Source organism: Alligator mississippiensis, chromosome 5, assembly GCF_030867095.1.
Source record: "Alligator mississippiensis isolate rAllMis1 chromosome 5, rAllMis1, whole genome shotgun sequence".
In the NCBI taxonomy this organism is placed as follows: domain Eukaryota; kingdom Metazoa; phylum Chordata; order Crocodylia; family Alligatoridae; genus Alligator; species Alligator mississippiensis.
The window spans coordinates 88,327,859-88,343,591 of NC_081828.1; the positions used below are offsets into that span (position 1 = coordinate 88,327,859).

Below are 15,733 nucleotides of genomic sequence, written 5' to 3' on the forward strand. Positions count from 1 at the left end.
CTTTTGGCATTCCTTAGTCACATGGGCTGTTTTGCCACAGTGATACACATCACACCATGTGGTGTTACCTTCTATGGCCCTTGCTTTTTATCTTCTTCACACAGCCCACTCCTGCTAGGGGGCCTGAGGCCTCTATTCTGTCATCTGTCACACACAAATACCACAAAAGCCTCCACAATCTGGAGAGCCTCCTTACAATTGTGAGGTTGGTGCCTATGCACTCACTCATCCAGGTCTCACATGAACTGTTGTAATAAGACCTGATCGATCACCCCATCACAGTAATAGCAGTTCAGGGGAACCCACTTATTCAGCATATCTCTTAGCAATTGCATAAGAATGAGAGGATGCCTCTCTTCACATGCTTTACATGCCTGAAATGCCAACCTATACATTTCTGGTGTTATTTCTAGGTGATATAGGATTGCCATCTTAATAGTCTCATAATTACAGCCATCTTCCCTTGAGAGACCCATGCGCCACATGGGCTTTATCTACCACCAATGCCCCAAATTGATGATCCCACTTGGTGCGATCTACCCCTACTTGCAAGGCAGTCAACTTGAATGATTCAGTGCAGGCCTCTGAGTCATCATCTTTAGTCATTTGCAGCATTTTGAACAGTGACAAGTTTCTTTGGAGCCTTTCCTACTGATGAGCTGCCTGGATCACCACCATGGTTGAGACTGAGTTTTACACCCCTACCTGGTCCCAGCAGCGCTTCTTTGGGCCTCTGGGCTCAGGCTTCTTGCCCAGAACAGCCCTCTGGGCACCTCCTGTGTCCCCTCCATGCAAACTCCTGCACCCTAGTACAGCTGCAGCTGTTTGCACACTCTGTTCATATGGCTCTGGTTGCAGGGCTCCCTGGGGAGGCTCAGCTAAGAACGGACTGGTGGCGGGGTCATTCCCCTCCTGCACTGCACTCAGCTAGCATGTCCTGCCTAGCACAGCCCAACACACATACACACATGCATGCATGCAGGCATGAACACATGCATGCATGCACATACACATGTAAATACAAACACACTTTCTCATGTAGCACCTTCTGAGCACCTCCTGTGCTCACACACCCTCACCTGGAACAGTACACTCTCCTCCTGGCTCTACATTGGGGGGTCTGTGGAATCTGAGTCTGGGCCTTTGGCTCCCAGGGGCATAGCGGGTGTTAACCCATGTGTCTCCTCCAGGACCAGGCCCAACTGAAAGTATCTTGCAGTTGGACCTAGTTCAAAAAGCCCAGGACATTCTCTGCCAAACCTTGAAATAAAACCCAGGACCCCTAAGTCCCACCATTCTGCTGTTGTGATGAAATATACTGTGGTAGGGTGCAGAGTATGAGGAGGGAAACCCTGAAAAGTGGCCCAGTAAACAAGCCTGCATGGCAGATTAACATGGGGATTAGCAAGCAGGGAGTGGGAAACAGCCCTGGGGCCACCTGGTTAAGGAGGACACCTTGGCAGACTGATTAGCAGCTTCCTGGGGATGATAAAACAGATAGCAGAAGGAAGAGGAAGGGGAGAATGGCCAGATTAAGTGAGTCTCTGAGGGGAGGGAGATGGTAAAAAGACAGCTGAGAAAGGTTTAAGAGTACTTGAGCTGGGCAGACAGGGAAAGGCCTGGGAAGATCCCAGCCTTAAAGGGACAGTGAGCCTTAACTGCTCCAGAAAAAAAGGGAAGCATCTTTTCTTTAGTTAATTAGAGGGCTTGAAGGGCCTGATTTTAATTTACTTCCTGGAGGACCAGGGTGGACTAAAAGGGAGCGAAGAAGAGGTCCCCACAGGACCCTGGACAGGCACAGCTCCAAAGCAGAAAAATGATTGATAGTTAAGGAAAGTGGAGCAAATGGGCAGAAGCCAAGTGATTAATGCCCCAGGGCACCAGAGAAATGTGGGAAGAAAACCCTGGTGAACTTGCCTGGAGACAACCAGACTTATGAATGCCAGGTGCTTGAGCTGCAAGTGATGGAATGAACACGTTGTCTGCCAGTCTACATTGCACATGAATTGTCATTGTCTCAGGGCACCTCGGTGCTCCTGCTCCTAGAGAGGGGAAAGCTGCCAGAGGAGAAGCTCTGACAGTACATAAGGAGCCCCAGCGGAGATAATAAGCAGAGCTGCAGGTTGCCAGGGCAACTGATAAGAATCAGCTGGCCAGAAGGGGGCAGGGCCTGGCCCTTATAAAGCCCAGGGCTAAGACCAGGTTGGTAGTTCCTTGCCAGCAGCCAGAGAGACAGGAGCTAAGATGTGAGTACTGCTTGAGCAGGCTGAAGGATGGTGGCTCTGCGGTGCAAGAGCTATGTTGTTGCAGCCAGGCGGCCTTAAGTTAAGTTACAGCCAGGAGGCTTGTGTTTTGTTTGGTTAGTGTTTGTATTACAACTGGAGGCTTGGGTGAGGCTGTAGGGGTTGGAGGAGGCCTCATAGGGACCCCAGAGGGGTGGGGCCCCAGTGCCAGGGAGGGCGCAGTCTAGCGCCAGGAGGGTGCATTATCCTCATAGGTACCCCAGTGGTATGGGGACCCCAGCGCCAGTGAGGGCGCAGCGCTAGTGCAGGTGCAGCTTACAGTGAGGAGTGCAACCAGTGGGTTGCAGGCGGGGAACAAAGACCCCGGGTTGTGTGTGGGGTACGTAGACCCCAGCCCCAGAGCGGGGCAGCATTGAGAAGCCCAAGGTGGGCATGGTGAGCCCCGAAAAGGGGGAGCGCCATGTTAGGAAGCCCAGGACGGGTGCAGCAGACACCAGCAAGGGCATCACTTGCGGGGTGCATAGACCCTGGCCCCAAGGAGGGGCGGTTATTGAGGAGCCCTAGAGCGGGGTGATATTTAAGAAGCCCAGGATGGGTGTGGCGGACCCGGTGATAGGCCTGCACTGCAGGAAAACCCAGGGCAGGGTGCTGCGGTGGACCCCGAAGGAAGGGGTTAGTGTCACAGCGCCCTAGGAGAAGGGCAAGGTGCTGCGGTTGTCCCTGGCAAAAGGGGATAGTAGCGCGGTGAGCCCGTACCAGAGAAGGCAGTAGTGCAGTGGGCCTAAGAGACCAGTGGATTGAGAGGACATCCCAGAGGGGACTAGCCTATTGTAGAGAAGGCCCAAGAGTGGGCATAGGTGTATTGTGACCAGACAATGTCTATCCCATCAGCGAGGCTTGGGGCGTGGTATTAGGGGTGGTAGGAGCCACGCGTAGCCCACAAGGCTAGGGTGCCCCAAGGCACCCATGGGTGCAGGATAAGACCCACGGGGGGGTCCAGGAGTTCACGTGCCCAAGGAGATGCAAGGCAGCCTTCTGAACCTACTGAACATCAAAGACATGGTGGGCGAGAAATAGAGGGTGCCCTTGGGTTGAATTGACATGGAGAGAGGGCCTTAAGGAGACCACGGCCCTCCTAAAGGGACCCCACTGTGACAGTCATGCCAGATGATTCTAAGCACAGACTGGCCTTCCCTTCATCACCTGCTAGCCCAACTGGCTAGCAGTCCCAGAGAAGGATTTATGGGGCAAGTTTTGGAGGAGATATCTACCTCATAGCAGAGACTTAATTGTTCTAGACAAACTAGTGGGATCTGATCAGTTTGGCATTAAGCAGGCACAAGAGGATGGGTTCAGGCAGGCCTTCAGTGAGAAGCTTGCCAATTGTAATGAGATACTCCATCCTGAACTGATGAGGATGACACCTCATTTTCAAGTAAGGAAGGACTTTTTGTATTGCCTCACACTGTGAGGCCTTAGCAGGAGGGCAAAGTCGAGGTGGCTTAATTATTACTGCCTACGCATTATTGGTGGGCTGTCCTACACATAGGGTGTGAACACCCCACAGGGGGCCATTTAAGCTGGAGAAAACTGAGACCAAATTGATCAACTCCATGACCAAGGAGGATTATACCTCCATTGCTTGAGACTGTAGTGGGGCTGTTAGGAAGGCTAAGGTGGAGATGGAACTAGGACTAGCAAAGCGGATCAAGGATAACAAGGAGTCCTTTTTTAAATATATAGGGGATAAAAAGAAGGTACCGGGTAACATAGGGTCTCTGCAGGATATGTTAGGAAATCTGATGGTCACACCAGATGACATGGCTAACCTCTTTAACAATTTCTTTGCCTCCTGCTTTTTGAGCAGGGACTGGGGCATCCCCCCTCACTGGGATCCCTGACGGACCCAGGGGAGGTGCTGCCAGGCCCAGGGTCAGTGCGGACCTAGTCAGGGAACTTCTGGTGGGACTAGACATGTTCAAGTCAGCAGGTCCTGATGATCTCCACCCCAGAGTGCTGAGGGAATTAGCAGAGGTCATTAAGGGAATCCTGGCACAGCTTTACAGCACTCATAGTGCTCTGGCAAGGTGCTGGAGGACTGGAAAAGGGCCAATGTGGTCCCCATTTTCAAAGAAGGGAGGAAGGAGGACCCAGGAAACTACAGGCCCGTTAGTCTTACCTGGGTCCTAGGGAAGCTCTTTGAGAAAATTATCCAGGAGCACATCTGCAAGGGTCCAGCAGGGGAGATCATGCTTAGGGGCAACCAACATGGGTTCATTTGAGGCAGGTCCTGTCAGACCAACCTGGTGGCCTTCTATGACTAGGTCACAAAATCCTTGGATGCAGATGTCTCAGTGGATGTAGTCTTTCTAGACTTTAGGAAGGCCTTCAAGACTGTCTCTCACCCCATTCTCATTAAGAAATTAGGTGACTGTAGCGTCAATGCCTACACGGTCAGATGGGTCACAAATTGGCTGGAGGGCTGCACCCAGAGAGTGGTGGTGGATGGGTCTTTTTTGACCTGGAGGGATGTGGGCAGTGGGGTGCCCCAGGGCTCAGTCCTTGGGCCTGCACTGTTCAACATCTTCATCAGCGCCTTGGACAAGGGGGTGAAAAGCACTTTGTTCAAATTCACAGACAACACTAAGATGTGGGAAGAATTGGGCACGCTGGAGGAGAGGGACAGGCTGCCACTAGATCTAGACAGGTTACAGGGGTGGGCGGATAAGAACAGGATGGGATTCAATACTGACAAGTGCAAGGCACTTCAGGAGAGATGTGGACAGCATCAAGAGGGTCCAGAGGAAGGCCACTTGCATGATCAGGGGGCATCAAGGCGGGCCCTATAAGCGGAGGCTACAGGACCTGAACCTGTTCAGCCTCCACAAGAGAAGGCTGAGAGGGGATCTGGTGGCCATCTACAAACTGGCCAAAGGGGACCAACAGGCTATGGGGGAGTCCCTGTCCCCCCCAAGCACTACCGGGAGTAATGCGGAACAGCGGTCATAAGTTGACTAAGAGCAGATTCAGGCTAGTCATCAGGAAGCACTAGTTCACAGTCAGGGAGGCTAGGATCTGGAACTAACTTGCAAGGGAAGTGGTGCTCACTACTACCCTGGGAGTCTTCAAAAAGAGGCTAAACTATCACCTAGCCAGGATTGTTTGACCCCAGCATTCTTTCCTGCCCAGGGCAGGGGGTCAGACTTGATCTGCTCAGGTTCCTTCTGACCCTACTTACTATGAAACTGGTTTTATTGGCTGGGCCTGCAAGCTGGAGTGCAGGAATTCTGCAGTTCCTGCCCAAAATGTCAGCTGGCCTCACCAGAAAACCTGCTCATAGACCTGTTGGTAGTGCTGGCATTAATTGGGCAACCTTTTGAGTGGGTGTCCATGGACATTGTGGGACCTCTACCAAAGACCAGAGAAAGGCACCAGTACATACTGGTGGTCCTGAATTATATGATGAGGTTTCCGGAGGTTATCCCCAAACACTCAGTTACTGCGGAGAAGGTGGCAGAAGAGTTATTGACAATTTTGATGAGGACAGGCACTGGAGCAGAGGCAGGCTTTACCCAGGATGAGGTCCAGGGCAAGAAGGCCAAGCAAGGACCCTACCATCCTGTGACATATACACATAAGCCATTCATGACATGTGTTTCATCTCCCACTAGTTCTGATGAGCACAAAGTCTGGAAATATCCATTGTTATTCCATAACTTGTGTGGAAGGAGTCCCACCTCTCCCAATGAATCATGTGGAGGTCAGCATCTTGCTACATGATGGAATCTCCATTATTTCGGTGTACTTTGTTCTATGTGGCTTAGCATACAGAACAATGGACTAGTATTTAGGTAACCTGAATTTTATTCCTGGCTCTGTCACCATAATCTTTGAAACTCACTTCTCTTTCTCTATCTCAGCTTCCTGTATTTTTATAAAGGTGCTGCAGCTCTTGGAGAGGCTTCTCTAGTAGGGGCGTTTGTCCCTCCTGGGTCTGGATTTTTCCCTGGCTCCAGCTTACCTTCCCATCCCCTGGCAGTGTTTCTGCACTTCCACATGGATTGCACAAGCCCATCTCCCCTTGAAATGCCCCAGAGAGGGGAAATACAATTATGCCATCAGCCCCTTTTGCTTATCCTGCACTAACCAGTGGAGATGCTGTTCAAGCTCTGGGCACCAGCTGCGTAGCTCTGTTAACTACACTATCATTCTGGGATCTGCTGGTAAGTTTTCTTGGAAGCTCTGATCCAGTGGGACAGTCTAGATCAAACAGGGCCTGAGGCCAGTGACCTCTTAGAAAAGGGTTTAGCAATCTGCTGACGGAGTGCTAGGTATTATTCTGTTGTCATTAGCAGTCAGTGAACACCTACAAAGAAGACAGGAAGTCTCCTATCATCCTATCTGATCTACTTATTATTTTTAGTATTATTTTCTTTTTTGCTCATTTTAGGTAATGGATGAGCTACACTCACTTTTTTAAATATTTGCATTGACTTGGAGTAATCTGTCAGGTCAGCATCCTTATCCCAGTTTGTTATGAAACTGCTGTATCAGTGAGGCCTCAAAATAGGTGGAAGCTATAACATGTCTCAGTCAAGTATGTGTTATCTCAAGGACAATGGAGGTTGTTAAACTTTAATATCTATATGTTTGGGTAGAAATACCTTGGGAGAATGTATTGGCTAAAGTGAGAAGAATGAGTTTCTTTAGATTCTTTGCATTGTGGACAGGTCTATCCTTAGGGGTGGGTGACATGAACACCTGACAAGGGTACCATAGTCAGGGAGGCACCATGCACACACATACAAATATGAGCAGCCTGCACTTACAGCTTTCCCCCAAGGCAGGCCAGGGAGGAGCTTTCCCCGTGCTCTTCCCTGGCCTGCCCTGGCCAATCCCTACCCCAGGCAGGAGGAGAAATACCCAGCCCAGCCTGCCCTCTGCCTCAAGCTGCTGCTCAGGAGGAGCTGGGCTCAGCAGTGTGGGCAGCAGCAGTGGTGCGTGCCCACCTGCTTGCCTGGCATACCATGTTGCTATATCTCCCTACCAGACTACATCTTGCACCCCTGCCTGCCTGCCTCCCTCTGCCTGCGGGAGTGCCACTGACTTGAGAGGGAGGTCCTGTGTGGGGAGGGACTAAAATACAAGTTTGCTTAGTCTGCCATTTCTCCTAAGGCTGGCTCTGATTGTGGAGGGAGGGAGTAGAGAGTGGAAAATCTTCAGCAGGAAAACTAAGAAACCAAATTGTTGATCTCTCTTTTAAAACCAGAGATATTGTGTTTATTAGACATTGACACACACAGAAAGAGAAGGGCAGATTTGTGTAATAGGGTTTTCAGCTTAACTGTGGGACAAGGCAAGATCAAAGCTAGTGGACCAAAAAAGGATTCCTTTATCTGAAGGAAGAGCAGCAGTGACATTTAAAAGGATGCTGAACCTCTGGAAAATGTTAAGTTCAATGAATGGTCCAGAGTGGTAAGAGAACCAAGGCAGGACAATATTATGTATCCTATTCCCATCTTTCCAACCTACATTTTTCCCATGTTCAATTGCCGTGACTGAAACAGACCATACGAGGTCTGCTTTGGACAAGGACCAGTACCTTATTGCCAATGGGTGACACTTAACAACTATAGTTATATTTTATATTTGCTATTTTCTCAATATACCTATAGGTTAATAAATCTATAATGTGCAAATAAATATCAGGTCAGAGAGAACTAGGTTTGCTAAGCATTTTTCATGCCCACTCAAGTTAATGGGGTTCCTATCTGTAATAGACCACTTTATAAAATTCAAAATTCCTTATATGAATTCAAGTGCAACTCAGTAAGCCATAAAAAAAATCTACCTTTTGAAAACATCAGAAGAATTATTTTCTGACTGATCTTCACATTCTCAAGTCCCAATGAGAACTATAAATGAGAGAAAATTAAATCAGTAAACATGGGAACTGACATTTGGAAAGTTAGATTTGATCTGTAGAACTGAATGATCATTATAAGAAATGATCAAGAAAGCTGAATTTCACTATGTCTTAGACTAAAGAGCATGGGACCCAAAACAGACCCCAAAGGAATCAAGCGGGCCAGGAAAAAAGCAATAACAGCCTAACTCAAATGTTGTTCCCTTAAAAGTACATGAATTCAAAATAAACCCTAAACCTTTTGCAGTGCAGTTAAAGGCCACTGCACTAGAAAGCTTCCAAATGAATCCTGATGGCTACATATGCTTCAGTTCTTATCAGGTAGGGAAGAGACTTCTGCTTCCTCTTTGCTGAGCAATATGGTACTAAAACCCTTGTTGTTCACAAGATACTGAAGTACATCGTGGCATGGCTTTATACATAATCTCTTGAAGTAGCCTTTAAAATAGGATGTCTAATTCGTGTTTATAGCTAGGAGAATTATTTGCAGCAAACAACTTGTTCATTAAATGGAGCACTTCCTATAATCTCGAATTTCCAGCAAAATGATTATTGTTACCATGACTATTTTTATTCTTCAGACTTATTGAACAGATATTTTGTATAAACACATTACTCATGAATTGTTCACTATGGGCATCTATACATGTGTTCCAAGGTTGGTCGGGGGGTGGGTGCTTTAGTTAGAGTGACTCTGAGAGAAGCTCTAATCAAAGTGCCCACAGCATCACACACATTCGGTGTCCCATGTTTCAAAATGGTGGTGGGGTGCTTTAACTAAAGCTCATTTAACAAACTTTAGTTAAAGTGCCCCTGCTGCCATTTTGAAATGTAGGGACACTGAATACATGTGATACAGAGGCTTCTGGAGCATGCTTGCTCCAGCAGACTATCAGCAGACTCATTCAAGTCTTCTCTGATGCATGCTAATTAGTATATGATAGAGCAGAATATCATCATGTGTATAGATGCCCTATGTGCATTATTTAAAGTATTTTACATTCAAAGTTTAAAATTCAAGCTGCTTTGAATATGTTTTGTTTAGTATTATACATGCATTAGGGATAAAAAAAAGCAACTGAAAATAAACATTTGCTGGAGTCCTAGCCTGGAAAAAAGGGAAGAGTTTGTGCAACAACTTTCATTTCTCATGGCTGAGAAATGAGGTAGCCACTTACTGTGCTCATTATTTTTCTATCAGGAAATATTTTCACTTGACTTAATGATGTTTTATCATTGACTTCACTCTTACAGGCATTGCAGTCATATTGGGTTAGATCTAATAAATGATTTTATCTTACCTGTTTAATGCCTGCCCATGGGAGAAGAATCAGGACCCTGCATGAAGGTCTTGGGCTCCCTGTTGAGTGAACCAGGAAAATTGATTGTTTCAGAATAGGAAATGGAAGACTATGGACCTGCTCAAAAGTAGCTGATTGGAAAGATCAATGAGAAGAGTCTGGACTCTCTCTAGCTGTCCCACTTCCTGGGTGTTCTAACCACTAGATTACAATATAAAATGGGAGGGGTATCACTTCCTCCTCTGGTTGTGATTAAAAGGCAAGTGGCTGCCACAACATTTTTCTGAGAGGCCTTTGAACCTATTGACTTTCTCAAAGAATGCCTACCTTTAGTCATGCTGATACATGATCCCAGCTGTACTTAAATATGATCTAGGTACACTTGTTGCTCAGGTCTGTTAAGGCCTGGGGCATGTTGGGGTATGTGCAGAAGTGCAGTTTCTAGTTAAGAAAAAATATGTAAATCAAGCCTCTGGGTTGGAAGACAGCTGAACAGAGGTTTTTAATTTGGCATTTAAATTCTCACTTTATATGCCTATATCCTTTATTGGCTCCAACCCTGAGAAAATAAAGTGTTGTACCACAGACAGTTGGCAGGCTGAAGAGCCACAAGCACATAAGTATCACTGTATAGACTATATTCAATATATGCCACTTTCTGATCAATATGTTCAACCCTGTAGTAGGTGGAATTCAATCTGCTTGAATGAGCATTTGAAGTGGAGAAAGAGATATATATTTAGCTGAATTCAGGCAAAAGATTCATGACAAGCTCTTGCACAGTGATTAAAGTGGGTGTAAAAAAGGCATCCTTATCAATGCCTGTTCTGTCAGCAAGAGATTTGTACCAGAAATGATGCAGCTCTAAAAAGAGAAACTACTTGGTAGTCATTGCTGTTTTAAAAGTGTGGAAGTATCAAGTGCATTTTATTTGCTGTAACAGTGAAGCCAAAATGTGTTATGGGTTCATTTCTTGGAGTTCAAATGGATCATCTGTGAAAGGGAAATGCTGTTTTGTGGTTGTCTTCAGATAGCCCACATTGGGATATTCAGACTACTGAAAAGCATTAACAAATTTAAAAAAAAAAAATATATATATGAGTAAGGTGGGAAAGTGCAAAGGTCAGACTTTTTCCTTCTGAATACATTCTCAGGAAAAAAGGGTAAAGATGTGATCAAAACCAGGTCAAAAGTGAGCACTGGCAATGTAGAACACAAGACAGACAGTAAGTGGGATAGTTGGAGGGCCACGCTGATCAGGAAAGAGCAGAGTTATGTAGATGAGTTGACCTTGTGTGATGGTGGGTGCCCATTATGGGATCTGCAGCAGTTAAGCTATTCTGACCAACCTATCCCAGGGAAGCATATGGTTCAATGTTGCATGGTTTTCAGGGTTATTATGTGACTAGTGCTGAAGAACATGATGCTGAGGACATATGCATTGCAATAGACCAGGATGAACTGTATGGCCAACAAGAGCACTAACAATGCTACCTAAAACCACTCTAAGTCTCAGTGGATGTGTCTATATCTACATGTGCATTTGATGCAGGACCAGTTTATTTGTGAGTATACTACTCATGAATAAACACTTCAAGGCAGGCATCTACATGTCCAAGGACATGGGAGCAGATTTGCTGCTCCCAGCAGCAAACTGCTCTCACTTCCTGGGGCCCTGCAACAGGCCCATGCTGCCACCAGGAAGAGCTGGAGGATCTGGCTGCAGCTGCCTATGGCCAAAGACCAACTTTAAAAGGCAACCCCATGCCCTGCTCCCTGGCCAGCTGCATTTCTGTTCAGGAGAAGTGTGTACAGCATGAGGGCAGTATATGGCAGCTCTCATGCCACAGTCTCTGCCTCTCTGCTTTATGGCTGCTGTAGCCCCTGCCCTGTCAGTGACACCCAGTGCCCTGGGCACCTGCCGGCTACTATGCTGGCCCTGCTGGACTGCCACATGGGTTGCTAACTGACCCATGGCTGTCTGGGCCCTGCTTGCTTCCCCACAGGCAGCTACCACCTGCCTGGCCCCACCACACCATCCTTGAGCTGCTACCACCATGCAGCTGCCACCTGGACCCTGTCCTATTGTCTGGACCCCAGCATGGATGCTAAACATGTGCTCTAGGATGCCACCACAAGGGCCTTCCTCACCCTCCAGCTGGGCCCTTCCTTACTCTTCAGCCCCACTATCTCTGGGCCTGCCAGGTCAGTCAGGACTGGTGGCTACATATTGCCTAGTACACCTGAGATGATGAGCAATGTCTGGAGTCACTAAGAATGACCCAGGCTACCTTGCAGGACCTCTTGGAGAAGCTTTACTCACATCTGGAGTGGCAGAACACCAACATGCAGGCACCTCTCTCTGTGTGCACTTGGCTGGCCATTGCCCTTCTGAAACTGGCTGTGCTTACCAGCCTCTGCTATGAGGGCAACCTCTTTGGCATGGTCAAGTTAAACACTGGGGAGGCAATCCTGGAAGTGTGTGGTGCCCTCCAGGACATGCCGGGGCAAACCATGCTGTACACGTATGGACCCCTGGCATTGGTGGCAGGGTTCATAGCTTCATAGTTGGTAGGGTCAGAAGGGACCTGAGCAGATCATCAAGTCTGACCCCCTGCCATGGGCAGGAAAGAATGCTGGGGTCAAATGACCCCGGCTAGGTGTCTATCTAGCCTCCTTTTGAAGACAAAAGGTTCTGTGCTCTGGGATTCCCCTGGTGCATCAGGCCCTGGATGAGACGCACATCCCTGTCACCTTCCTGCTCCCCAGTGACTGGCCCTATTGCAGCTGGTGGGGCTTTCACTCTATTGTGTTTTAGACCATCATTGGTTAAGATGCTGCAGTGGTCAATGTGAGTGCCAGCTGGGTAGACAGTGCCCACAATGCCTGCATGTTTTGGAATACCATCCTGACAGCCCTGGTGCAGAGTGGGCATTTCATGCTGGGGGTGCCAGACTTCCAGCTGGACACTGTGGTGATACCTCCCTTCTCATCAAGGACCCCATCTACCCACTCATGTGGCCCTACACTGGCGAGCTGGACCTCTTCCAGGCCCACTTCAACTGGTGCCTGGGCCAGACCTGTGCACTGGTGGAGCAAGCCTTCGGCCACCTCAAGGAACACTCGTGTACCCTCGCTGCCCACCTTGAGTTTTCTGAAAACAATATCCCTTGGGTTATCATCACAGCCTGCATGCTGCCTAACGTCTGTGAAGTCTGGGGAGACATCTTTTGTGGGGCCTGGGTGGAGGACGCACAGTGAGTGAAGGATGCCTGGCATCAGGAGCACCAGCTGCAGTGGCAGTGAGAGTGGTGGGCCCCCCACCAATGAAGCCCCAGGTGAGTTACATACTTCCCAGCAGGGGCCGGGGCACTGGGTGTGAGAGGCATTGGCTGACCACCTCCTCCTGTACTCCCCACTGTAGCCCACCTGCACAGACTCCCACGGACCCCTGCTCCATTGCCTGCCTTTGGCACAATGCTCACTGTGGACAGTTCTCAGAAAACCATATTGTTTCCCTAATAACAAGCAAATACTTTCTCCCTCCATCCCTTCCCAACAATAGACCACCTCCCCACTCCATCCCCAATAACAGCCCCTCCACCACCCACCCCACCCACCAACAATAAAACACACTCTCCCCCATGCAAACTATTTACAATAGAATGTGTCTGTGTGCCCTTCTGAGGTGAGCAGCTGTGGAGTGACTGTGCCTAAGGGCAGAGCCTGGGGACAAGTGACCATCACTCTGGCCTCTGGCTGTTCCCCTGTGGGTACACACTGGGTGAGTCCAGTGGGGTGGGGTAGGGGGGGAACTTGCCCAGGGGCAATGGCAGCTGCTGGTCCTCTTGAGCTGGATGGTGAGGGACTTGGGCCATGGGCCAGGGCAGAGAATCCTGGCTAGTGGAGGCATCACTGGACCTCTGCCCAGCCCCATGAGGGGGCCTGCTGATGGGCAGTGGGTGGCTGCCAGAAGGCAGCCATGGCTAGGGTCAAGGGCAGGTGTCCAGCACCCAGCGGTCCTCCTCCGTGGCCTGCACAGCTCTCACCATGCCCATGCCCTGCTCCTGCAGGGCCTTCACATGTTTGCACTCCAGGGCCAGTCTGCTTAGTCCTACATATCCTTGTGGTGGTCCTTTGTGTCCTGTGGGCCATGTCCTCTGCCTGCTGCCTGTCCTGTGGGGCAATGTTCTCTGCCATCCATGTCTGCGCATCCACCTGCTGGTCCTTTGTGGCAGTCATCAGCCATCCCACGAGCATGGCTCAATTCTGGGTACTCCTCCTGCATAGCTGGTCCATCCCTAGGTCCCCAGCTGTAGGTGGCAGTGAACCTGAGGCCACATCCTGGCTGCCAATGGCATCTTCTCCCCTACCTGCAGCTGCAAGACCTGCAGAGCCACGAGAAAGAAGTTGTTTGTGAGAGTTTGCAACATTTCAAAAATTAGATGTGCTGTACCAGGGACTATGCAGTGCCCAGCCTCTGATTGGGAGTTGGGTATGCATGGGTGTGCAGGGACCATGGTAAGTTGGTCAGGCAGGTCCAGGACCAGATTGCTGCTAGCCAGGGCCCACATCGCTGCTCACTGCCGTGGGGCCAGTGGGCCGCTGGGTGCTGACTGCAGCCTACCCCACACTGTTCCCAGGCTGGGAGAAACCAGGCTCCTGGCAGCACCTGCTGCCATGTCTCCAGACCCTGCTACCCCTGTTTCTCTTCCTTCAGGCCCACTGGTTTCCTGTGCTGTCACCAAGCCCATGGCATCCTGCCACAATCTCAGGGGACATGGGACTCCAAGATGACTGGGACAAGGAGCTGCCTGTATCCCTGCTCTCCCTGTAAAGGGCCTCTCTAGAATGAAGCCCCACCACCAGCTTCCTCCCCATGCCAGCATTGTACCATGAGTTTTCCCCTGCTGTGCATGTCCTGGATACTGCATAAGGAGATGTTTGCATGGACTGAGGGGTGCCTGGCCCACTATACCCTGCTGCTGGTGATCAGCACAATGCCACAGGTGAATCTGCACACTGCCATGGGACGTTGAGCTTCGCCAGTATAGAGGCAAGCCTGGGCTTCCCCACAAATTCCTCTACCACCTGGATGGCTACCTGTGGCTACATTACATGCCCTGCCACCCAGAGCTGAGGAAGACTTTGCTACTGACAGCAATGCATTCCTTGGCACATTAGAGGCCCATGCCCACCTATCTTCAGGGGCATAGGCTGCTCATTGTAGTTTTGCACTGTCTCTTACCACCCTGCATGCTGAGGGGGAGGGGGGACCCAGAGGCCAGGGGAGTGTGGCTGGCCTGGGCAAGGGATAAATGGGGGGCGGGGCTGGGACCAGGGGAGGGGTGGCTTACCATGTGGGTGGGGCTGGTGTGCCTGGAGCCACTGGTTGGTCCTGGCTGGCAGCAATGGCCTGCAGCTCCCAGTGGTGCCCTCAGGTGATAGGGCACAGTGTGCAGGCACCCAGCCAGGGTCCCCTCCGTGGAGGAGCTGGTGCTGTTAGCAGCCAGCAGTGACATGCCCAGCCTTGCCTCATGGCTGGGGCTGTAGCTGCAGAGCTCTTGGGATAGACACTGGATCAGACTCCCCAAGCTCCTGTTGGAGGTTGGGGGTAGGGAGCTCGGTGGGATGTATTGCTGGCACCCCAAGAGGACCTCCACCAGCAACATATCACTGAGGATGCCAGGCCAGAGTGGGGGCTTGGGCACGTTATCCATGCTGCTGTACACAGCCCAGGTGTGGCCTGGGTCCCAGTGCACAAGGATTTCAGTCAGCTACCATAGTAATAGGCATAGACTTGCAGGCACTTCCAGACCAATGATTGTGGTGGGTGATGGTGACCTACTGTGTTCAGGGTCATGGCATGGGAGCTGTGCAGTGAGGTGATACCCTCCATCACATGCAGGCTCTGGCCAGACTGCTGGGGGATGGCTGAAGACAGCTGATGATGGACCCAGCAGCTAGGAACTGGCTGCACATGGGCTCAGGAACTGGCAGGCCTGGCAGGAGCCTGCAGGAGCCTGCAAGGCTAGATGGTGGGCTTGGCATCTGCGTGGCACTACAGTACCAGGCAGTGGCTGTAGGTTGCAGGCAAGCTGGCATAGGTAGCCTGTGGCCTGTGAAGGGGCAGCAGAGGCCAAGAGTCATCGCCCCCCCACCCCTCCACCCAGGCTCCCTGCTGTTGTGTCCCAGGGCTCAAAATACCTCCAAGCTTTTAAAGGACCTGTGGATGGGGTACCACACAGGCAGGCCAGCCCTGT

General features: G+C 50.1%; 1 long non-coding RNA gene across 1 annotated transcript; it reads left to right on the forward strand.

The window, feature by feature from the left end:
* Positions 1-2,216: 2,216 nt before the first annotated feature.
* Positions 2,217-14,737, forward strand: LOC132250638 (uncharacterized). The gene is made up of 3 exons (XR_009462234.1): positions 2,217-2,246; positions 12,658-12,808; positions 14,191-14,737. It is a non-coding gene; the product is annotated as an uncharacterized LOC132250638 (long non-coding RNA).
* The last annotated feature ends 996 nt before the right edge of the window (positions 14,738-15,733 follow it).